General features: G+C 33.8%; 1 long non-coding RNA gene and 1 other non-coding gene across 2 annotated transcripts; both read right to left on the minus strand.

Moving 5' to 3' along the window:
• Positions 1-667: 667 nt before the first annotated feature.
• LOC143258069 (uncharacterized) lies at positions 668-17,802 on the minus strand. Its single transcript, XR_013032127.1, has 3 exons — positions 17,688-17,802; positions 5,511-5,659; positions 668-794 (listed from the first exon to the last, which is right to left on the minus strand). It is a non-coding gene; the product is annotated as an uncharacterized LOC143258069 (long non-coding RNA).
• TRNAY-GUA (transfer RNA tyrosine (anticodon GUA)) lies at positions 7,198-7,283 on the minus strand. Its single transcript is given in 2 exon segments — positions 7,198-7,233; positions 7,247-7,283. It is a non-coding gene; the product is annotated as a tRNA-Tyr (tRNA).
• Positions 17,803-27,781: the final 9,979 nt, after the last annotated feature.

Below are 27,781 nucleotides of genomic sequence, written 5' to 3' on the forward strand. Positions count from 1 at the left end.
TTATCATGGCAGATAAGGTGGACCAGCCAGCATATCTACAGTTAAGAATGTCATACTCATTTTTACACCCAATTTAGTGACCAGTACTTTCAAGATGGGAGAATAGTATACCTGGTTAGTGTGTTTTCCCATTGGTGTATTCTTACAAAATCACACTCTCCAACCACATTTTTGGATACTTTCTGAGGAGTGCTCGTCTTGGTTCATATGCCAAGAGAATGCAAGATTCCCGATGAGATTCCTGCTATTATGTTAGTTTTAAAAAGATATCGTATCAAAGTTAATATTTTCTTACAATTTACTCTCCTCATATTTCTGGTGCTTCTTTTTTGTCTAATATTGAATTAAATATTGAACCACATTGAAACGTAAAGTAGGTGGAAGTTGCAAGCCTAGTAGGGAATATAAACATTTTCACATATTGAAGGATGTAATGAACGATAAGAAATCTTATTGAAAATAGTATGAAAACTGATATTTTAGGATATGTACAGTGATCTGATATAACATCCTGTGTGTACATATAGTCTTAAATATTTACAAAACAGTGCCTAACAAAATTTGGGAACCTTATTACATTGTCTTTCCAAAATAAAATTTGGATCACACAATAAAACTTCAAACACATATTTATTTAAAACATTTCCAGTATTCTTAATTTATCCAATAAAAGAGGTAGATGAACAGAAATATATTTTCTCCCTCATCTTATGTTATGAAGTCTCCATTCACACCTCAGCCAATAAAAGTAAAGTTATCTCACCTCATTATGCTGTAGCATATGCGGAAGAAAGCTGAAAATGAAAATAAACCATTAGTTATAAATATAACCAGACAAATAAAACTGAACATAACACATGGCAAATGATAATGTACGTAATATTTAAAATTAATATATAAATAAAATCAGGAATAATATCTTTATATCAAACACAAAATTTATAAATAAAAATGTTGATTAATTTGTTGAAGAAATATGTAGAGGAATAAATATTTTTGCAAGTATAACATTATATAACATTAAATTATATTATGGTCTGTTATTTTGTAATAAAGCCATGTCGAGCTATCTGACGTCTTCACTTATAAGAATGGAAACTCTGATTTTATCGTTGTAATTCTGTAGAATAAGTGCTGTACCACCCTGAGTTTTCAAGGATTTCCAAGCATGCCAGTGTTTTTCAATACTATAATCTAACCTAGACTGTAACATCTATATGTGTAGGTACGTCAGCACAAAGTTTAGACTTCCTAATACAGCCACAAGTTTTTCATGTGTTGTTACTGATATAGTCACCAGTATGGTTGCCTTCAAACTTTGCTAATCTTGGCTCATTTATTATAGATGATATTTAAGTCATGGTGTGGGGTATGCTTCCTCGTTAAGCAGAGATGAATTCCTTTCAGATGGACCAAAATTATCAAGAGGTTTTAGAGATGTCACAGAAAACTAAAGTATATGGTTACTTTCTAGTGAACACTTGTTGGTGCCCGTGAAAAGTTTATCATATAATATTTTACTTCGTCTTTCAATTTCATTTGTAATAAGACATATCCAATACTTGCACAATAAAAATATTTTACAGTTTTACTGACATTTAAATCTGAATAGTTTGATTTTGATCTGAAACAGCTTCGTTTTTGTTTTGTTTTTTCTAAAACTTTTCCAACTCATAAATAAGACACCAAGACTGACATTCTGATGAACTTTTGGCTTAACTTAAAAAGTCACTGATAATTTTGCCTCCCGCTAGTACAGCAGTAAGTCTACGGATTTACAATGCTAAAATCAGGGGCTCGATTCGTCCTGTTAACTAACACTACTGTTTTAAAAAGCGTCGTATTAAAAAAATCGGAAAAGAGACTTTTCTAAGAGAAAAATACACGGAAGTTAGTGCAGGGGAAAACTGTTCTGATTGAGGTAAAACAAATACGATTTTTGATCTATTAAGTATGGTACCGTTTATTTGAAATTTTACAGTTTTTTAACGCATTCCTGAAAAGTATTTTTATAAATTACATCAATAAAGATATAATCAAACATTCAGATTTAGGACAAGTGAAAGTCGGGTTCTTGTTACGAGGACAGTACTTTAAAATTCTGTTCTTTGATAAACAAAGGTTTGTAGTACGTATCGTAGTTATTTTTATAACTGTCTGAAATTAGAATACCAACGTGGAATTTTTTCACAGATTTTATTTTGCGGTGTCGTTTAATAGATACTGACACAATGTATTTATTATTTCGGTCATATACTACGTGTCATTTATATAATAGTAAGATTAGAAAATATCACCAACTTAATACCTTAATGAGAGTTTACGAAATGTCAGAGACATACACAAACCTATCGATATAGTCCTTTTGATGACTTCATAGTAAGTACATTTATGTCAATCTTTTATCAACCTTCTTTTAATACCTAGTGACTGAATTAATTAAATACAGATGTAGTGACGAAAATTTACTTCATGATTGAGAAAATAAAACATGATTATTTAACTTTACAAAGACAAGTGAAAAATGACGTCTGCAGTACCATGTATGGAAGCGTCATAAACCACGAGAAAGTCTTCTTCCCATTTTAATAACCTATACTAAAGATAAAGGCCGAACATACACCCTGAACTGCCTCGAGGCAGACTGTAATTTTGACTTGGGGCACTTAACTGTGCGTTTAGGCATCGGGAATGCATTGTTTCTGCTTTCTAGGCAAGGGTGAAGAGGTGATAGCTCAAAGGAGCTTGATAGATGTTCACAGATGTCCTAGACATACGCTTACAAAACTATAGTTCTAATATTTTTCTGCTCCTTTATCACTCTTAATTCCTTTTGTTACTGAAGAGCGTTACATGCAAAGTAAAAGTTGCTTTGCGTGTAAAATGTTTATATCACGGAATGAAGACAACAGGTGCTACACAATGTTTATTATCCCTTGTTGAATTTAACTGCCACCAGAAATGTTTAGAACGTACAATGAGAGTTTACCAAATGTCAGAGACATACACAAGACCTTTCGATACAGTCCTCTCGATGACTTCATGGTAAGTTCTTTTATGTCAATCTTTTATCAACTTCTTTTAATATTTAGTCGATGAATACAGAAATAGTCACGAAAAGTTAGTTCATTATGCTGGTGTGGCATAGTTTCATTTCATTCGATAACCATTTAAACCTCATCTATTTAATAAAAAATCATGTCGTTTCCCTAATTTGGTTTCAGGTACATTTATACTTGTAATTGTACTCGCTTGTTTCATCGGTAATACATATTTCGTGGTTTATTTTCTTTCGCTCCTAACTTATTCATACTTGTTATATAATTGTATGTTTTCTGGTGTTTGCACTATTGTTAATGTTATTTTAAATCTGGCAGTCGACCCGGCATGGCCAAGCGTGTTAAGGCGTGCGACTCGTAATCTGAGGGTCGCGAGGTCGCATCCCGGTCGCGCCAAACATGCTCTATTTTTCAGCTGTGGGGGCGTTATAATGGTACAGTAAATGCCACTATTCGTTGGTGAAAGTGTAGCCCAAGAGTTGGCGGTGGGTAGTGATGACTAGCTACTTTCCCTCTAGTCTTACACTGCTAAATTAGGGACGGCTAGCACAGATAGCCCTCGAGTAGCTTTATGCGAAATTAAAAAAAAAAAAAAAAAACAAAGCTTTATTTTTCTTGGAGTATCCGTTCTTTTCTTAAAATTGGTGTCATGTTGTATGTAATATTAGATGTATGTGTTTATTAGGAGTGATGGATAATATATATTCTTACAAATTTCGTTTATACTTTGAAGAATGTTACAGTAATGTTAAGCTGTTAAGAAAATGTTCTAAATATCAAGGTCCGAAGACGAACTTTTAAGTTTCCACAGTGGTACGTCTGCAGTTTTATGTCGCTAGAAACCGTATTTCGATACTCATGGTAGCCAATGCACAGATAGACCTTGTATAGAATATATTGTAAAATGAAATGCATAATAAAATATAAATTGCTTTATTAAAAGTGGGAATTTAAATGTTCGTTCTTTGATCTGTATATATATATATATATAAGTACTTTAATTAACTAGAATTCGAAGATATTATTACAGGTTATATAGAAAGCTCAGTCCATCATTTCTTCCCGTTTATCTCTCTAAACATAATGGTTATGAATGAACATGTGTACAACACTTTCGACAATAAGCCATTTATAACTGACCTAATGTCGCTACATGGCTTAAACATCAAAACTTAATATTTTTCTTTTACTTAGGTCCGTGTTTTCAATTTTGTTCACAAAATCTACACTGTTTTGGATATGTAATAATGAATTTGTTGTAACAACTGGGGATAGATGTCCCGCTAATTGTTTTGATAATGTGTTTGTGACAGAACCCACTTGAGATATTATCAGACTCAAAGGACAGTCTTTATGCGTTTTAGACAAACCGTACGTGTAAAGTGTAATGTATTTTAACATTACTTAAGTAATCATCAAGTATATATTATGTGGTCTGTTAGAGTCAGACACCTCTTCACGTAAGCTTCATTTTCATAAACATGCCCATCCATAAGATGTTCTAAATTTCTCTCACAAACGATTTTGTTCATAGTAACGATTTAGTTCGTTTTGTCTTACTTTTTCATTACAATATCGTTGTTAAACTTCAATTATTAAGAAAGAAGTATGGTTAATTTAGAGTAGAAATGCAGAAGCAGGTATCAAAGAAGTGAAAGGAATTATTAGAAGAAACTCAAAATATGGACCCTTAGAGACCAGTATTAACTATTAAACGGTTTGTTCAGTAGCTATAGCAGAAAGACAAGGGTTAGATAAATAGAAAATATCTAATTCAGCAAAGATGACTTTATGATTAACAGTGACACTAGATAGCATAATGTTATATATTAAACGAGACAAACTGGTTTTGGTAAAGCTGAGGGCATTATATGGGCTGTGAAAATTCAAAATGAATGAAAGAACAAAATCAGAGAACGATAGGTTATCTTATTCATAGCTAATGACATAGTCAAACCAAATGGCTAAGACCCATCTAATCATGACATAAATTAATTGTGTAGACTGTTGATACACTTAGGTTAGTTTAACGAATCGGTAAGGATAACCGATGATAAAGTTAATACAGTAAAGCAAAACTAACAGACTTACAAAAATTCAAGAATCATTCAGCTTTAGTTTATAAATGACGACAAAAGAAGACAGTTAATAAATCAGAAGTGTTTGTGTGTGTTTTATTATAGCAAAGCCACATAGGGCTATCTGCTGAGCCCACTGAGAGGAATCGAATCCCTGATTTTAGAGTTAAATCAGAAATGAGATAGATACAATGACATGACGAGAATGAAATGAGTGATAAATAATGTACGTGTCAAATCACGAGACCAGTGAAACTGATTTGATATGATGTTGATAGAGTTATGAACAAAACGTTATATTAAGGCTACAGGGAAAAAGACTAGAGCGGCCAATGTTGACATAGAGAGTTTCAGTGGTTGTCAAAGAACTTACCATCATATACAGGATGTGAAGACAAGTATTGCTTCCAAACTCCCTTCACAGACAGCATATTGAGTCAAGAAGATCAGTGGTATGTGAGTTGATGTACCCAGCACTAACACGTGTTCCAATGGATGAGAGATGGCTACAACTTTCAGAATCTAATAAACATGGCAACAGTACCCTGAGTTATATTCAAAAGAGAATGAAATTTAAAACGATTAATCCACATAATCAGACTTACATGTATCAACTAAGAAGATTTTAGTTATCTCTCTTATCGACAACTGGAATGTCATGAACAGATCCATTGGACTTACCATCAGCCATCTCATGAACATTGTACCAAATAGAAGAATCATGCACTCTAAAATTGGATCACTAATAGCGATTGGCAGATGTTTTCGAGGAGTTTTAGTAAGAACAGGAGCTTCTGATCCGTTACTTACTATATGTCATTTTTATTTTTGTGGTGTTAATGTATGTGCGATGTACTTGATATAATCCAGTTAATAACTGGATGATATTTCAACTTAAATACTCGGGTATTATAAATATATATGTATGTGTATAAACATATATTAATAAGGGTATTAAATATGGTAATATTGTATTACATGAATAAGAAGATAAGAGCTCATTTTTAAAATAAAATTTTAATAATATCCTTTCTTTTTCTCACGAACTCGTAATCCGAGGGTCGTGGGTTCGAATCCCGGTCGCACCAAACATGTTCACCCTCCCAGCTGTGGGGGTGTTATAATGTGACGTTCAATCCCACTATTCGTTGGTAAAAGAGCAGCCCAAGAGTTGGCGGTGGGTGGTGATGACTAGCTGCCTTCCCTCTAGTCTTACACTTCAAAATTAGGGACGGCTAGCTAAGCTGTTGGCGTGCAACTGGGAAGTCGATAAGCCAGTCGAATTGCAAGATTCTGGGCTTGTTGCAATTTTTTTAAGGTGGTTGAGGGGCGCGTTCGCAGTAATCATGTTGCCGTATTCAATGATCGGCCGAATGTAAATCTTGTAAATGGTAAGAATCGTTTTAGTTCTACAGCCTTTGGCAATTCTACTGATTCCTCTGAAGATTCGTTTGTAGACTTTTGAGAGTATGGTTCTGAAGTGATCAGTCCAAGTGAGTTTCTTGTTGAACGTGATACCAAGAAATTTAATAGTGGGGGAGAATTTAAACTTAGTCAGTTTGTCTTTAGGGATGGATTTGCTTTTTCTCGATATTTTGAGTTTAAAGGTTATAGCCTGAGTTTTAGTTGCATTAAGCACGACCCGCCAGGTGTTAGTTACACCAAGTGGTTATACTGTTCAGTGTGAATTGAACGTTAGAGGTGGCCAGTAGGGGTTCGCGTGACGTACTCCATAATGCTATGAGGTCAGCATATCGCGACGCATAGGTGTACTTAACTTTAGGAAAAGGGATGTCGTTAACATATACATAAAAGAAGGCTGAGTACTGAACCTTGGGGAACGCCTGTCGAGAGGTGACCAATGTTAATTCTTACTTCAGCTGTTCTATTGTCTAAAAAGTTAGATATTCATCTTGTTAAGGTGGACGGGAAGTTAAACTGAAGGAGTATAAACTTGAGGTCCTAGTTACAGACCGAGTCAAAGGCTTGTTTAACGTCTGAAAATAAGCCCACTGTAGTGTGGCTTTTATTAAATCCTTGTATGATAGATTAAAATAACCTCCGACGAGGCGGATTTGAACCACCGACCTATGGATAACTATAACCCTCCTACAGTCCACCGCTCTACCAACTGAGCTATCGTCGGATGTTGTAGACTACGCCAACTAGTTTTAACTGAAATTCGTACTTGACGTCGTTAAGCTCCGCCCAGACCTGACTGAACTTTCAAAAACTGAGCGGTAAACTCTATATAGTCCCTTCAGCTCTCATCTGATGGGAACTTATAGAAAAGATAACAGACTCTTATTTGATATAGAAACTAATAATATTATCAATGACATTCAAAATGCAGCCCGGCATCAGACCAGCGATTAAATTAACTGAAACTATCTTTCAAGCATTCAACCCTAAACATATGACAGTTGCAGCATTCCTGAATGTTAAAAAAAAACATTCGTTTGGCATAACGGACTGCCGTTCAAACTGTACCAACTCAAAATTACATAACGGACTGCCGTTCAAACTGTACCAACTCAAAATTACATAACGGAGTGCCGTTCAAACTGTACCAACTCAAAATTACATAACGGACTGCCGTTCAAACTGTACCAACTCAAAATTCCATAACGGACTGCCGTTCAAACTGAATCAACTCAAAATTCCACACACAATTATTCGCTGTATCTCAAGTTTTCTCCCCAACATACAGGCCAGAGCACAATTCAATCAAATACATTCCCGCTTATTCAGGCTGGTGGCAGACGTACCGCAAGGGTCTGCTATCAGCTCACTCTTGAACAACAACGTTCGGTTCCTCAAACTCGGGTATACTCAGGCGTCACAATATGCTAATAACGCTGCTGTTTCGAGTACGTCAATAGAATAATTAGTCGCAGCTAGTAGAGCTCAAACGTCGCTCAATCACATAACTGAATTGTGTGATCGCAGACGTATAGCTTTAAATCCTAACAAAATACAGGCAATTGTATTTCACCCATGTTGTAAAAAAGAAAAATAATAAATTAATCCAACCAAAACTTACTCTACTAGACACAGGTTTAAGCTACAGGTTTAACACCTAATACTTCTCCATGTAATACTCTAAACTACAGGTTTATCACCTAATACTTCTCCATGTAATACTCTATACTACAGGTTTATCACCTAATACTTCTCCATGTAATACTCTAAGCTACAGGTTTATCACCTAATACTTCTCCATGTAATACTCTAAGCTACAGGTTTATCACCTAATACTTCTCCATGTAATACTCTAAGCTACAGGTTTATCACCTAATACTTCTCCATGTAATACTCTAAGCTACAGGTTTATCACCTAATACTTCTCCATGTAATACTCTGAGCTACAGGTTTATCACCTAATACTTCTCCATGTAATACTCTAAGCTACAGGTTTGTCACCTAATACTTCTTCATGTAATACTCTAAACTACAGGTTTATCACCTAATACTTCTCCATGTAATACTCTAAACTACAGGTTTATCACCTAATACTTCTCCATGTAATACTCTAAGCTACAGGTTTATCACCTAATACTTCTCCATGTAATACTCTAAGCTACAGGTTTATCACCTAATACTTCTCCATTTAATACTCTAAGCTACAGGTTTATCACCTAATACTTCTCCATGTAATACTCTAAGCTACAGGTTTATCACCTAATACTTCTCCATGTAATACTCTAAGCTACAGGTTTATCACCTAATACTTCTCCATGTAATACTCTAAGCTACAGGTTTATCACCTAATACTTCTCCATGTAATACTCTAAGCTACAGGTTTATCACCTAATACTTCTCCATGTAATACTCTAAGCTACAGGTTTATCACCTAATACTTCTCCATGTAATACTCTAAGCTACAGGTTTATCACCTAATACTTCTCCATGTAATACTCTAAACTACAGGTTTATCACCTAATACTTCTCCATGTAATACTCTAAACTACAGGTTTATCACCTAATTCTTCTCCATGTAATACTCTAAGCCAGGTTTATCACCTAATACTTCTCCATGTAATACAGGTTTATCACCTAATACTTCTCCATGTAATACTCTAAGCTACAGGTTTATCACCTAATACTTCTCCATGTAATACTCTAAGCTACAGGTTTATCACCTAATACTTCTCCATGTAATACTCTAAGCTACAGGTTTATCACCTAATACTTCTCCATGTAATACTCTAAGCTACAGGTTTATCACCTAATACTTCTCCATGTAATACTCTAAGCTACAGGTTTATCACCTAATACTTCTCCATGTAATACTCTAAGCTACAGGTTTATCACCTAATACTTCTCCATGTAATACTCTAAGCTACAGGTTTATTACCTAATACTTCTCCATGTAATACTCTAAGCTACAGGTTTATCACCTAATACTTCTCCATGTAATACTCTAAGCTACAGGTTTATCACCTAATACTTCTCCATGTAATACTCTAAGCTACAGGTTTATCACCTAATACTTCTCCATGTAATACTCTAAGCTACAGGTTTATCACCTAATACTTCTCCATGTAATACTCTAAGCTACAGGTTTATCACCTAATACTTCTCCATGTAATTCTCTAAACTACAGGTTTATCACCTAATACTTCTCCATGTAATACTCTATACTACAGGTTTATCACCTAATACTTCTCCATGTAATACTCTAAACTACAGGTTTATCACCTAATACTTCTCCATGTAATACTCTATACTACAGGTTTATCACCTATTACTTCTCCATGTAATACTCTATACTACAGGTTTATCACCTAATACTTCTCCATGTAATACTCTAAGCTACAGGTTTATCACCTAATACTTCTCCATGTAATACTCTAAACTACAGGTTTATCACCTAATACTTCTCCATGTAATACTCTAAGCTACAGGTTTATCACCTAATACTTCTCCATGTAATACTCTAAACTACAGGTTTATCACCTAATACTTCTCCATGTAATACTCTAAGCTACAGGTTTATCACCTAATACTTCTCCATGTAATACTCTAAGCTACAGGTTTATCACCTAATACTTCTCCATGTAATACTCTAAGCTACAGGTTTATCACCTAATACTTCTCCATGTAATACTCTATACTACAGGTTTATCACCTAATACTTCTCCATGTAATACTATATACTACAGGTTTATCACCTAATACTTCTCCATGTAATACTCTAAACTACAGGTTTATCACCTAATACTTCTCCATGTAATACTCTAAACTACAGGTTTATCACCTAATACTTCTCCATGTAATACTATATACTACAGGTTTATCACCTAATACTTCTCCATGTAATACTCTAAACTACAGGTTTATCACCTAATACTTCTCCATGTAATACTCTAAACTACAGGTTTATCACCTAATACTTCTCCATGTAATACTCTAAGCTACAGGTTTATCACCTAATACTTCTCCATGTAATACTCTAAACTACAGGTTTATCACCTAATACTTCTCCATGTAATACTCTGAGCTACAGGTTTATCACCTAATACTTCTCCATGTAATACTCTAAGCTACAGGTTTATCACCTAATACTTCTCCATGTAATACTCTAAGCTACAGGTTTATCACCTAATACTTCTCCATGTAATACTCTAAGCTACAGGTTTATCACCTAATACTTCTCCATGTAATACTCTAAGCTACAGGTTTATCACCTAATACTTCTCCATGTAATACTCTAAGCTACAGGTTTATCACCTAATACTTCTCCATGTAATACTCTAAACTACAGGTTTATCACCTAATACTTCTCCATGTAATACTCTATACTACAGGTTTATCACCTAATACTTCTCCATGTAATACTCTAAGCTACAGGTTTATCACCTAATACTTCTCCATGTAATACTCTAAGCTACAGGTTTATCACCTAATACTTCTCCATTTAATACTCTAAGCTACAGGTTTATCACCTAATACTTCTCCATTTAATACTCTAAGCTACAGGTTTATCACCTAATACTTCTCCATGTAATACTCTAAGCTACAGGTTTATCACCTAATACTTCTCCATGTAATACTCTAAACTACATGTTTATCACCTAATACTTCTCCATGTAATACTCTATACTACAGGTTTATCACCTAATACTTCTCCATGTAATACTCTAAACTCCAGGTTTATCACCTAATACTTCTCCATGTAATACTCTATACTACAGGTTTATCACCTAATACTTCTCCATGTAATACTCTAAGCTACAGGTTTATCACCTAATACTTCTCCATGTAATACTCTAAGCTACAGGTTTATCACCTAATACTTCTCCATTTAATACTCTCAGCTACAGGTTTATCACCTAATACTTCTCCATGTAATACTCTAAGCTACAGGTTTATCACCTAATTCTTCTCCATGTAATACTCTAAGCTACAGGTTTATCACCTAATACTTCTCCATGTAATACTCTAAGCTACAGGTTTATCACCTAATACTTCTCCATGTAATACTCTAAGCTACAGGTTTATCACCTAATACTTCTCCATGTAATACTCTAAGCTACAGGTTTATCACCTAATACTTCTCCATGTAATACTCTATCACCTAATACTTCTCCATGTAATACTAAGCTACAGGTTTATCACCTAATACTTCTCCATGTAATACTCTAAGCTACAGGTTTATCACCTAATACTTCTCCATGTAATACTCTAAACTACAGGTTTATCACCTAATACTTCTCCATGTAATACTCTATACTACAGGTTTATCACCTAATACTTCTCCATGTAATACTCTAAACTACAGGTTTATCACCTAATACTTCTCCATGTAATACTCTATACTACAGGTTTATCACCTAATACTTCTCCATGTAATACTCTATACTACAGGTTTATCACCTAATACTTCTCCATGTAATACTCTAAGCTACAGGTTTATCACCTAATACTTCTCCATGTAATACTCTAAACTACAGGTTTATCACCTAATACTTCTCCATGTAATACTCTAAGCTACAGGTTTATCACCTAATACTTCTCCATGTAATACTCTAAACTACAGGTTTATCACCTAATACTTCTCCATGTAATACTCTAAGCTACAGGTTTATCACCTAATACTTCTCCATGTAATACTCTAAGCTACAGGTTTATCACCTAATACTTCTCCATGTAATACTCTAAGCTACAGGTTTATCACCTAATACTTCTCCATGTAATACTCTATACTACAGGTTTATCACCTAATACTTCTCCATGTAATACTCTATACTACAGGTTTATCACCTAATACTTCTCCATGTAATACTCTAAACTACAGGTTTATCACCTAATACTTCTCCATGTAATACTCTAAACTACAGGTTTATCACCTAATACTTCTCCATGTAATACTATATACTACAGGGTTTATCACCTAATACTTCTCCATGTAATACTCTAAGCTACAGGTTTATCACCTAATACTTCTCCATGTAATACTCTAAACTACAACTACAGGTTTATCATCTAATACTTCTCCATGTAATACTCTAAGCTACAGGTTTATCATCTAATACTTCTCCATGTAATACTCTAAACTACAGGTTTATCACCTAATACTTCTCCATGTAATACTCTGAGCTACAGGTTTATCACCTAATACTTCTCCATGTAATACTCTAAGCTACAGGTTTATCACCTAATACTTCTCCATGTAATACTCTAAGCTACAGGTTTATCACCTAATACTTCTCCATGTAATACTCTAAGCTACAGGTTTATCACCTAATACTTCTCCATGTAATACTCTAAGCTACAGGTTTATCACCTAATACTTCTCCATGTAATACTCTAAGCTACAGGTTTATCACCTAATACTTCTCCATGTAATACTCTAAACTACAGGTTTATCACCTAATACTTCTCCATGTAATACTCTATACTACAGGTTTATCACCTAATACTTCTCCATGTAATACTCTAAGCTACAGGTTTATCACCTAATACTTCTCCATGTAATACTCTAAGCTACAGGTTTATCACCTAATACTTCTCCATTTAATACTCTAAGCTACAGGTTTATCACCTAATACTTCTCAATTTAATACACTAAGCTACAGGTTTATCACCTAATACTTCTCCATGTAATACTCTAAGCTACAGGTTTATCACCTAATACTTCTCCATGTAATACTCTAAACTACATGTTTATCACCTAATACTTCTCCATGTAATACTCTATACTACAGGTTTATCACCTAATACTTCTCCATGTAATACTCTAAACTACAGGTTTATCACCTAATACTTCTCCATGTAATACTCTATACTACAGGTTTATCACCTAATACTTCTCCATGTAATACTCTAAGCTACAGGTTTATTACCTAATACTTCTCCATGTAATACTCTAAGCTACAGGTTTATCACCTAATACTTCTCCATTTAATACTCTCAGCTACAGGTTTATCACCTAATACTTCTCCATTTAATACTCTAAGCTATAGGTTTATCACCTAATACTTCTCCATGTAATACTCTAAGCTACAGGTTTATCACCTAATACTTCTCCATGTAATACTCTAAGCTACAGGTTTATCACCTAATACTTCTCCATTTAATACTCTAAGCTACAGGTTTATCACCTAATACTTCTCCATTTAATACACTAAGCTACAGGTTTATCACCTAATACTTCTCCATTTAATACATTAAGCTACAGGTTTATCACCTAATACTTCTCCATGTAATACTCTAAGCTACAGGTTTATCACCTAATACTTCTCCATGTAATACTCTAAACTACAGGTTTATCATCTAATACTTCTCCATGTAATACTCTATACTACAGGTTTATCACCTAATACTTCTCCATGTAATACTCTATACTACAGGTTTATCACCTAATACTTCTCCATGTAATACTCTAAGCTACAGGTTTATCACCTAATACTTCTCCATGTAATACTCTAAGCTACAGGTTTATCACCTAATACTTCTCCATGTAATACTCTAAGCTACAGGTTTATCACCTAATACTTCTCCATGTAATACTCTAAGCTACAGGTTTATCACCTAATACTTCTCCATGTAATACTCTAAGCTACAGGTTTATCACCTAATACTTCTCCATGTAATACTCTAAGCTACAGGTTTATCACCTAATACTTCTCCATTTAATACTCTAAGCTACAGGTTTATCACCTAATACTTCTCCATTTAATACACTAAGCTACAGGTTTATCACCTAATACTTCTCCATGTAATACTCTAAGCTACAGGTTTATCACCTAATACTTCTCCATGTAATACTCTAAACTACAGGTTTATCACCTAATACTTCTCCATGTAATACTCTATACTACAGGTTTATCACCTAATACTTCTCCATGTAATACTCTAAACTACAGGTTTATCACCTAATACTTCTCCATGTAATACTCTATACTACAGGTTTATCACCTAATACTTCTCCATGTAATACTCTAAGCTACAGGTTTATCACCTAATACTTCTCCATGTAATACTCTAAGCTACAGGTTTATCACCTAATACTTCTCCATTTAATACTCTCAGCTACAGGTTTATCACCTAATACTTCTCCATTTAATACTCTAAGCTACAGGTTTATCACCTAATACTTCTCCATGTAATACTCTAAGCTACAGGTTTATCACCTAATACTTCTCCATGTAATACTCTAAGCTACAGGTTTATCACCTAATACTTCTCCATTTAATACTCTAAGCTACAGGTTTATCACCTAATACTTCTCCATTTAATACACTAAGCTACAGGTTTATCACCTAATACTTCTCCATTTAATACACTAAGCTACAGGTTTATCACCTAATACTTCTCCATGTAATACTCTAAGCTACAGGTTTATCACCTAATACTTCTCCATGTAATACTCTAAGCTACAGGTTTATCACCTAATACTTCTCCATGTAATACTCTAGGCTACAGGTTTATCACCTAATACTTCTCCATTTAATACTCTAAGCTACAGGTTTATCACCTAATACTTCTCCATTTAATACTCTAAGCTACAGGTTTATCACCTAATACTTCTCCATTTAATACTCTAAGCTACAGGTTTATCACCTAATACTTCTCCATGTAATACTCTAAGCTACAGGTTTATCACCTAATACTTCTCCATTTAATACTCTAAGCTACAGGTTTATCACCTAATACTTCTCCATAATACTCTAAGCTACAGGTTTATCACCTAATACTTCTCCATGTAATACTCTAAGCTACAGGTTTATCACCTAATACTTCTCCATGTAATACTCTAAGCTACAGGTTTATCACCTAATACTTCTCCATGTAATACTCTAAGCTACAGGTTTATCACCTAATACTTCTCCATGTAATACTCTAAGCTACAGGTTTATCACCTCTTACTTCTCCATTTAATACTCTAAGCTATAGGTTTACCACCTAATACTTCTCCATGTAATACTCTAAGCTACAGGTTTATCACCTAATACTTCTCCATGTAATACTCTAAGCTACAGGTTTATTACCTAATACTTCTCCATGTAATACTCTAAGCTACAGGTTTATCACCTAATACTTCTCCATGTAATACTCTAAGCTACAGGTTTATCACCTAATACTTCTCCATGTAATACTCTAAGCTACAGGTTTATCACCTAATACTTCTCCATTTAATACTCTAAGCTACAGGTTTATCACCTAATACTTCTCCATGTAATACTCTAAACTACAGGTTTATCACCTAATACTTCTCCATGTAATACTCTTATCTACAGGTTTATCACCAATATATAATCACTGAAACATGAGATTCTCTTTCAGATGTTATGCTTACTAAACAAAATATTTTTTGAGAATGTATTATACTATGGATGAGTCAGTCAGAGTGAAACACTTCTAAACATGGTGACACAGAGCTATCATATTTAATATTTAAAAGTAATTTATGCAAAAACACAAATAAAAAACCTGTAAGTACTCTAAAATATAAATATAACAAACTAATAGTTGGAGTCATGAATTAATGGAAAATGAAACAATATACCCACTCTAAGTTCAACTTCCTGAGTATTACTTGCAAAGTGAAGGCAGCTCACCTTATCATATTTGCTGATGCTAAATGACGAAAATAATACAGTATATTACTATCTTTTATTATTTTTTGATACAAATTGCAAACACTTCACTGTTTATTTACTTATATGTCTTCAATTGTAAGATCTGTATCATTCTGCTGGAAACAACACAGAAACAACAAAACTATGTCACTTTGAAGGATCTTGGATTTCTACTGATATGCCATATTTGTTATCTACCCTTGTACATTTTGCATAATTTATCTATCTCGTAATGACATATCACCCACTTTTCTTCAGTCATCCAAGAGAAGTGATCAAAACAAAAAGGTCTCAAGAAATCAATGACCAATACAAAGTTACATGTTAAGTAACAAAGAGGTCTCAAGAAATCAATGACCAATACAAAGTTACATGTTAAGTAACAAAGAGGTCTCAAGAAATCAATGACCAATACAAAGTTACATGTTAAGTAACAAAGAGGTCTCAAGAAATCAATGACCAATACAAAGTTACATGTTAAGTAACAAAGAGGTCTCAAGAAATCAATGACCAATACAAAGTTACATGTTAAGTAACAAAGAGGTCTCAAGAAATCAATGACCAATACAAAGTTACATGTTAAGTAACAAAGAGGTCTCAAGAAATCAATGACCAATACAAAGTTACATGTTAAGTAACAAAGAGGTCTCAAGAAATCAATGACCAATACAAAGTTACATGTTAAGTAACAAAGAGGTCTCAAGAAATCAATGACCAATACAAAGTTACATGTTAAGTAACAAAGAGGTCTCAAGAAATCAATGACCAATACAAAGTTACATGTTAAGTAACAAAGAGGTCTCAAGAAATCAATGACCAATACAAAGTTACATGTTAAGTAACAAAGAGGTCTCAAGAAATCAATGACCAATACAAAGTTACATGTTAAGTAACAAAGAGGTCTCAAGAAATCAATGACCAATACAAAGTTACATGTTAAGTTATTGTGAAAAACTTCAGAGTACAATGTAATTTGTATTACATTGTATTACATTATTTAAATTGTTCAATAAGCTTTCTGAACTCGATCCAAGTAGGAATCTAATCTCTATCTTAGTGCTGATGAGAAGAAATGCAACAGCTACACTTAGGTAAATGGCCTATAATTATCAAACATCAGTATGCTAAAGCAAACAGATAAAGAAACATTTATGTAGTGAATGTATTGTAAAATTCACAATTCAACTGAGCTATATTATTTGATAGCAAAGTGAAAATCAATAAGCAGCCTACAGCCAGTACTTCTCCATTTGAGTTGAACATAAGTGGGAAGAAGAAGAAAACACATTACTTTAAGAATCATTAACATGCAGCACAAATCAATCTTAGTTTATTTAAAATGAATTAAAAAAATGAGTTTGCTAAATAGTAATGATATATTTTCTTACAGAATGTGGGAGGGAGCTCCTCACGACTACAGGCCTATCATTACAATAAGTAAATTTATTTACTTATCATCTTACCCAATGGTTTTCCAGATGACAGTAAATCAAAATCAAATCCTTTACTTTCCATGGAAAGCAAGAAACTTCTGAATACTTTCTGCTTGAGAAAAATTCTGAAGTCTACCAGTTTTTCACTAACCTAAAGACAAATACAGAATAAATACATTGATAATGCTTAATAATAACAAGTAATTCAAATTAACAAAATCCTTGAACAAAATATTTACATAAATAAATAAAAAAGCATTATAAAGAAAAAAAGAAATGAAATGTACACCAAAGTTACATTAAATGTGTATTACCCTTTTCACATGAGACATGTGTTTATTTACATTGGAAAACACAAACAGGTGAAATGAAATGAGCTGAAACGTGAGATAATTTACTGTTCCAAGAATAACTTAAATATTAAACAGTGTAACATATTACTGAATAAATGTCAATAAAAATTAAAGATATGATTTTGATATACATTTTTTTACTTCACTAACCTGAATATTGTGAAGTTTTGATGAACGTTTTGCTCAACATTACTTATCTGTTTTGTATCATGCAATGTTTCAAGCATCTTCAGTGCCAAATGATAATTTGTATTAGTTAGAAGCAGCCCTAGCCAAACCCCTTTGTGGAATGAGAATCTTATACATCTAATACTAGTACTAGTTGTAACTTTGGATTTCTTTCAGATTCCGTTATATGTAGTTTTATCCAAACATATAACAATGTTCTATGGCTTACTGTTTAATCAATGATACAATCCTTTGAATGTATTTTTATGTATGAGTGTTAGATTCTGATTGTAAACTGATTCAAATGCTGCATGCAGTGATACACTATTGTATAAAGGAGGTGAGGGTCCGTACACTGGATCAGATCCACATGAGATTGAGAATGTTACAAGAAATATTGTTGTTATCATGAAGCAGACACAAGAAACTCTCAAGATTTGGATTGTCCCTGTTTTTTATTATTCAAACTACCACTGTGTTCATCCCAAAATCAGTAAGTTTAAGTTTTGTTGATCGTAAACAAAATATTGATTTTTGTGGGAATTTCCCCAATTCACCAAGTGGGTTTGAATCTAATAATAGAATTTGTAATTTTGTTTGTAAACGATACTTTTGTGTTCAGTGAACTGTAATCTGAGAAAGTATGTGTCCATGCTATTCTGGATTCTTCATAGATTGATGTTTTCAATTCAATTCTGCATTTATGTCTACTGCATTTTGATATGTTTTATGTGGCCTTTATGTGTTTTACATACGAGCAAAAGGAAGATATGTTGTTCTTGCTAATCAGATCAAGTCATGTATCATGCTACTAAAACATTTTGTTATATTGTATACTTTCATTTGTTATTTTTCTTCATTATAGTTGATGGTCGCTTATTACTCAGCACTTGCTATTTAATAAAAAGATAGTAATACAACACTTGGCTTCAGTTAATAGATCAGAATACATCACACAAGACAGTGGGCAATTATAGTCAGTGACTGCAGTTAACAACCAATCAAAGAACAACCCCAAGACCAGACAAAACGCCTCAAGATCTAAACTGGATGATGTGATGGGAAAGCCCTTCGACACTTGCAGAAGAAGATATCTAGAACCACAACTGCTCTAGTGACTGAACATTCTAGCAGAAACATCTTGTAGCAAGACCATGTTGGAAACCTTGAAGAAAAGAATCATCTCACCTGTGGAAATCAACTGATTACAACCACCTCAGCTGATTTGTGAATCAATCTATTTTATGAAAAATCTATGAAAGATTGTGTTTAACAATATTCACACTTGGCACACTGACTAGACCTTTATTGCTAAATTAGGTCATGATTGATTGTGTCAGACTTTTAGTGTTATAGTCACAGTTAACACAATTCAAAATCATTGTATCAGTATCACGATTTGTTGTGGTTGTGGATGCTCATCCTGAAACTTCCACTAATGCTCGAAATGCATTAGATACCCATTGTAGTACCAGAGTTTGTGTGCCACCTCTAAAGGCTATGGAAAGGAATGAGGAGGTTATTAACCAGATTTGGACATGGTTCAAGCAGAGAAACTGTTTGACTCTGTGTGTCCTCCTGAAATAATTTAAGTCACAATGGAGCAGCTGAATAGTAATTTGGATGATCTTTACACACTGTACTTTGAGGTTTGTAATCATACAGAGAACGAGGTAACACCTGATGTTAGACTTGTATCAGATAGAGTAAAGAGAAATATCCAGACCCTACTTTATAAGGACAACAAATGGCAGAACATTGGAAGGCTTCAGCTGTGTCAGCAGTTCAACAAGGTCAAGTTTGACGAACGCCTTGAGGAGAGCACTTCTGGCCATTCCAGCTCTGCAAGAAAAAGAAACAAGGAGGAAAGAACATGAGCTGAGCTGGAGCATTTACAGACAGAGGCATCTGCACACAAAGCAGAGTGAGAGGCTCAAGAGAAACTTCAGCAACATGAACTAGAAGAACAATGAATAACTAGTGAACTCCTCAGAAAACAAGCAGAGTTGCAAGTTCTTCACGATGAAGCATTCGACATAGATGGTACTGAGCATAATTTGCAGTTGCTAAGAGCTACTCCTCATCAGGAAAAAGCCAACCTTGATATACAGTCACTTGTGAAGACTTTCACAGATGCTGTGAACACCAGTTGTCTCCCCACACCTGAGCCTTCTGTATTTGAAGGGGAACCCCTGAAATATCCAGGGTGGAAAGCTTCCATTGCAGCACTTGTAGACTTCGAGAGAAATTGCTCCCATGGAGCAAATCCATCATTTGAAGAAGTATTTCAGTGGAGAGGCCAGGGATGCAGTAGAGGAAACCTTTTTTTTTTATTCAGAATCTACCTACCAGAGTGCCTGAAAAACCCTGAAGGATCATTATGGGAATCCATTCATGATAGCAGAAGCATTCAGGGACAAGCTGCAAGAATGGGCAGCAGAAATAGCCAAGCATTGAGGAAACTGTCTGATATTCTGCAACACTGTCCAGTAGCAATGGGCCATGTTAAGGGTTTGGAAATCCTCAATGACTGCATAGAGAATCAAAGATCCTTCCAAAACTGCGAGAATGGTTAGTGCAGCGTTGGGACAGACTGATTGCTGAATGCCAAGATTATCCATCATTCAAGCTCTTTGTGTCTTTCCTCAAAAATGAAGCTGATATTGCTTGCAACCCAATCACATCTCTTGTCCTGCCTTGCAATTCCTGAGCAAAAGAGGACATTCCAACTAAATCAATGTGGAGTAAGGGCACTAATGCGCTCCTTACAGACACGACAAAGGTTCCATAAACAGAATGCAACTTTTGTCAGAGGAACAATCACACCCTACATGACTGTTACATCTTCATTAATAAAACTCCTTCTGAGCAAAGAGATTACCTGCAGAAGAATGGGCTTTGCTTTGGCTGCCCACTCATGGGCACTTATCCAAGAACTGCACCAACAAGAGCCATTGCTCCAAATGCAAGGGACGACATCCAACCTGCTTGCATGGCAATTACTAAAGTCTGAATGATCAGACAACATGATCAAATGGAGCCACCCCAATAAACACCACTGCAACAGAAGGCACTATAACACTGAAGGCAACAACTGATAATGGTGAGGAAATGACCACTATGACTGTGCCAGTCTATCTGTCAACAAAGTAGGACCCTGGTAGAGAGGTCATGACATACATATTGCTGGACACGAAGAGCAACACAACTTTCCTCCTGGAAGACACAGCTGATAAACTTCTAACTGAACTGGAACCTGCCAGACTCAAGCTGTCCACATTGACATCTACCTCCACAATTAACTGTTTAAAGTTCAAAGGACTGCATATTCGAGGAATTGGTTCAAGCAAAATAATCAGTCTGCTGACAACCTATTCAAGAGACTTCATCCCAGTAAACAGAGACCACATCCCAACCTCAACCACCGCAAACAGGTGGAAGCACCTCAGAAAACTGGAGAACGAGATACTCCATTTTCAAAACTGTGAGGTTGGACTTCTTGTGGGTTATGACTGTACTGAGGCTCTTGTTCCACGTGATTTTATAGTTGATCACAACAAGGAACCAATTGCTCAGAAAATGGATGTAGGATGGAACACATGTTGTAGAACTGGCACTGAGGACCCAAGTGCACTAACCCACAGAATAATCGCAGCTGATGGACGTGGGAGATTCTCTGGAGAAGTCTGTGACTTCCTTGAGCAAGATTTCCACATAGATAATGACTTAATGAGTTGTAGCTCATCTTAAGAAGCCATTCAGCTGATAAAAGATGCCCAAGTACCAAGCTTGTCAGGAAATATTCAACTTCACAAATTTGTTTCCAACTGTAGAACCTGGATCTACACTTTGACCATCTTCCCACTGAATGAGCGTTCAGCGCTCAGTAGCGTATTTAATCAGATTAATTCAATTTCTGCCACTGTCTACCAGTACGACCACATTACGTGTATGGTCATACCTTGCAACTGAGATAACCTGTCTTGATGGTGGCAGGTGGATGCAGTGATGTCAGAATGAGGACATTGGTTTGCATCATATTTCCATCTTTGCGAGTGGCAGTACGCCTCACTGTAGAAACTCCTTGGTGGAAAAACCAGCAAAAATCTCTGACTTGGGGATGTTCTTCAAATCCCTTTAAATAGTAACTCCTTGTGGAGAATCCATAGTAAAAAAAAAGAATATTTAATATGTGGGTGCCCACTGATTCCACCCACCATGGAGCCATACAAGGGGATGCACTGCAATGCCAAACAAGGACACTGCAGCAATGCCAGGGTTTTGTGAGCACTATACCCCAACATCAGCATCAGATACATTGTCCACAACACCTGCTGAGAACATCCAACACTGGTACCTGGTTGACTCCAGACCAAGTTGACCAGCCGACTGACCTGAGGGGGGCCACTCCAAGGCTGCCCGTCTACAAGAATTCAAGGCCAAAATTGTGTTAGGGTTGGATCTCTTAACCACCAAAATCCTCTCCCCCCTTTACAGGTCACCATGCACTGCAAACACGTGGGTGGATGTTTAGATCCCAGAGGAGGTAAACTGAAAGAACAAAGCCTTCCCTGGGAGGTCCCCTCAGCATGTACAGGAATACACATCTAGGGGGCACTAAATGAATCCTTAATGTTACATCTTACAAACATCACACTACCTTGCATGTTTTTCTGCATGATAATTTTATAAATGATTTAAATTTGAAATTTTATAAATAAAAAACAGAAAAAATTGTTCTGTATGTTCAATGTTGCCTACTTATCAAAATATCAATTCAGTCTATTTGTTAATTATTTATCATTTTTTAAAGGTTACTGTTTTACTAACGATTGGTTTTTCATTGAATTATTATAATTACAAAAGTATCAATTTGAATTTCTAACTGTAATATTTGTAATATTGTAAACTGAAGCTCATTTCTCACCATTTGAAAGAACAGTTAATTAACCAATGTAAACAAGGAATATAACATAAAGTTTAAAACTACTAAATTTAAAATGCTTAGGTTCCAGAGAAAAGAAAAAAACACATTAACTCTAATCAAAATATATTTTTTAAGACGTCATGTACTTGATGTAAAAATGGAATCTTTTCACATACTTTATTATTCATATGGACGGAAAATATCTCAGTAAGGATGCAATAATATTTGCAGCTCTTGACTATAATACAAGATAGACCTGTCTATATTGCACTTAAGATTTTTCCTACTGTTTTCTCTTCTAACTGCAGAAATTAATATTATTCATATATTTCTAATTGTATATTTACTTGATCAAGTGATATGTATTACTTTTTTAGTACCAAAAAACAACTGCTAGACCCACGGTTCTCCACCTATGGTTAGTGGGCATAAAGGCCAAGTTAATTTTCACATTATAGTTAAAAAAAATAATCTATGTTTTATTTAAAATTATCAGAAAATTTTATTAATTTATTGCTAATTTATATCAGTGCTACGTCGATACGTTATGTGATTTCCTTTTGCAGAAAAACCAATCTGATAATAGAGGACTGCAAACCTGTCTATGGTTCATGAAGGTATATTTGAGGGAAAACACTGTTACATACTGTCTATTAGATATACTATTTTAGTTTAATACTGTACATGTTGTTTATGAACATCCAAAATTTACTCACAAACATAAAAGTGTGTAATTAAAAGAAAGTATGTATATTATGGTATTATTTTTAAATATATTTTTATGCTATGCTAATTCTGATGCATATCCTTGGCACTACAGTTTAACTTTAGCCACAATTAACTCACATTAAACAGGTGCACATATTCAATAAATATGATGATGACTTATGCTAGGTTCTGAAAACTGTTTATTTATCAAACAAAATGCGGTATGTATCAGCCAACATTAGGATACTGGATATAATGAAACTGATGAGCTAACACACTAACAAAAATTACTAAATCACATAACCTAAGTTACAAACATTGAGTGTTTTGCTTCTCTTGCATTTAGTAGTGAATATATAAAGAAATTATAGTACCTCAGTAAAATAGTGATACACTACTTACTGATCACTTTATACATACAATGTTTGTTTAGAAAGCATAGTTCATTATACATGAATGTTTACACTGTTGTACGTGTCCACACACAAAGTGTACATGTAATTCAAACACATTATAAACAATTCAATGCACATCAGTAAAATAGTGATACACTACTTACTGATCACTTTATACATACAATATTTGTTTAGAAAGCATAGTTCAGTATACATAAATGTTTACACTGTTGTACGTGTCCACACACAAAGTGTGCATGTAATTCAAACACATTATAAACAATTCAATGTCATGTATATCTTCTCTACACAGTCAGAACCTTGTTTAAAAACTAACACTAAAGAGTTAGGAATGCGATTATAAAATGAATTAATTGGGCAAAAATCACTATATACTGACTAGTGGATTATAAATTAGATGGAAACCAATTACAGAATACAGTTACATATAACAAAAAACAGACATTAGAACAGCTAGTTATACAGAAATAAAGTCATAGTTATACAGTTGTCACAGTATATATCTCTAATCCTAAGAGTTAAATGTTACACATAAAAAACTTTCAGGAAGACTGTAATCTAGTAAATATAAACTTTCAAGAAGACTGTAATCTACTAAATAAAAACTTTTAACAAGTCTGTAATTTAGTAAATAAAACTTTTAGGAAGACTGTAATCTAGTAAATAAAAACTTTCAGGAAGACTGTAATCTAGTAACTAAAAACTTTCAAGAAGACTGTAATCTAGTAAATAAAAACTTTTAGGAAGACTGTAATCTAGTAAATAAAAACTTTCAGGAAGACTGTAATCTAGTAAATAAAAATTTTTAGGAAGACTGTAATCTAGTAAATAAAAACTTTTAGGAAGACTGTAATCTAGTAAATAAAAACTTTTAGGAAGACTGTAATCTAGTAAATAAAAACTTTTAGGAAGACTGTAATCTAGTAACTAAAAACTTTTAGGAAGACTGTACTCGAGTGAATAAAAACTTTCAAGAAGACTGTAATCTAGTAAATAAAAACTTTTAGGAAGACTGTAATCTAGTAAATAAAAACTTTTAGGAAGACTGTAATCTAGTAAATAAAAACTTTTAGGAAGACTGTAATCTAGTAAATAAAAACTTTTAGGAAGACTGTAATCTAGTAACTAAAAACTTTTAGGAAGACTGTACTCGAGTGAATAAAAACTTTTAGGAAGACTGTAATCTAGTAACTAAAAACTTTTAGGAAGACTGTACTCGAGTGAATAAAAACTTTTAGGAAGACTGTACTCGAGTGAATAAAAACTTTTAGGAAGACTGTAATCTAGTAACTAAAAACTTTTAGGAAGACTGTACTCGAGTGAATAAAAACTTTCAAGAAGACTGTAATCTAGTAAATAAAAACTTTTAGGAAGACTGTAGTCGAGTGAATAAAAACTTTCAGGAAGACTGTAATCTAGTAAATAAAAACTTTTAGGAAGACTGTAATCTAATAAATAAAAACTTTTAGGAAGACTGTACTCAAGTGAATAAAAACTTTCAAGAAGACTGTAATCTAGTAAATAAAAACATTTAGGAAGACTGTAATCTAGTAAATAAAAACTTTTAGGAAGACTGTAATCTAGTAAATAAAAACTTTTAGGAAGACTGCACTCGAGTGAATAAAAACTTTCAGGAAGACTGTAATCTAGTAAATAAAAACTTTTAGGAAGACTGTAATCTAGTAAATAAAAACTTTTAGGAAGACTGTAATCTAGTAAATAAAACCTTTTAGGAAGACTGCACTCGAGTGAATAAAAACTTTCAAGAAGACTGTAATCTAGTAAATAAAAACTTTTAGGAAGACTGCACTCGAGTGAATAAAAACTTTCAGGAAGACTGTAATCTAGTAAATAAAAACTTTCAAGAAGACTGTAATCTAGTAAATAAAAACTTTTAGGAAGACTGCACTCGAGTGAATAAAAACTTTCAGGAAGACTGTAATCTAGTAAATAAAAACTTTCAAGAAGACTGTAATCTTGTGACTAAAACCTTTTAGGAAGACTGTAATCTACTAAATAAAAACTTTCAAGAAGACTGTAATCTAGTAAATAAAACCTTTTAGGAAGACTGTAATCTAGTAAATAAAAACTTTTAGGAAGACTGCACTCGAGTGAATAAAAACTTTCAAGAAGACTGTAATCTAGTAAATAAAAACTTTTAGGAAGACTGCACTCGAGTGAATAAAAACTTTCAGGAAGACTGTAATCTAGTAAATAAAAACTTTCAAGAAGACTGTAATCTAGTAAATAAAAACTTTAGGAAGACTGTACTCGAGTGAATAAAACTTTCAGGAAGACTGTAATCTAGTGAATAAAACTTTCAAGAAGACTGTAATCTAGTAAATAAAACCTTTTAGAAAGACTGCACTCGAGTGAATAAAAACTTTCAGGAAGACTGTAATCTTGTGACTAAAAACTTTTAGGAAGACTGTACTCGAGTGAATAAAAACTTTCAGGAAGACTGTAATCTAGTAAATAAAAACTTTCAAGAAGACTGTAATCTAGTAAATAAAAACTTTTAGGAAGACTGTAATCTAGTAAATAAAAACTTTTAGGAAGACTGTAATCTAGTAAATAAAAACTTTTAGGAAGACTGTAATCTAGTAAATAAAAACTTTCAAGAAGACTGTAATCTAGTGAATAAAAACTTTCAGGAAGACTGTAATCTAGTAAATAAACACTTTTAGGAAGACTGTAATCCAGTATACAAACACTTTTAGGAAGACTGTAATCTAGTGAATAAAAACTTTCAAGACTGAAATCTAGTGAATAAAAACTTTCAGGATGATTGTAATTTAGTAAATAAAAACTTTTAGGAAGACTGTAATCTAGTAACTAAAAACTTTCAAAAAGACTGAACTCTAGCAAATGAAAACTTTCAAGAAGACTGAAATCTAGTAAATAAAAACTTTTAGAAAGACTGGACTCCAGTGAATAAAAACTTTCAAGAAGACTGTAATCTAGTAAATGAAAACTTTAAAATTGATAATAGATATATGCACTCACACTAAAAATATCGTTTTATTAAGTCATTTACTAACTTCGTAAACAATTTTTTTTTGTAACGGTCTTCATTCTAATTATTCAATAACTACATTTCTTTTGATAAATTTATATGCAAAAACGGCTCGTTTGGGTTGCGAAAATATTTTACGTAGAAGAACGAACAACGTGTCGACCTTCTTCGGTCATCGTCAGGTTCACTGAACCTATGTAAAATATTTTCTCAACCCAAACGAGCCGTTTTTGCATATAAATTTCTCAACAAGTGGGTTTCTCGACATCACTGATTATTTCTTTTGATAGTTTTTCTTTCTCATGTAATATGTAGGTAAATTATATTTTTTGAAGAAACGTATACTTGTAATAGGAAAAATCTGTGGTGTTAAACTTATATATTTATAGTGCGCAAAACAAATTCTGACAAGAAAAACTAATTTTTTTTTTGAATTACATACGTCTCGTGGTGGTAATAATGACGTGCTTTTAAGTGAAAATTTGTTCTATTTCATCGTGAATTTTCGTGCTTGCGTGAAGTTCTTTAAATTATGA

Source organism: Tachypleus tridentatus, chromosome 7 (genome assembly GCF_004210375.1).
Source record: "Tachypleus tridentatus isolate NWPU-2018 chromosome 7, ASM421037v1, whole genome shotgun sequence".
Lineage (NCBI taxonomy): Eukaryota > Metazoa > Arthropoda > Merostomata > Xiphosura > Limulidae > Tachypleus > Tachypleus tridentatus.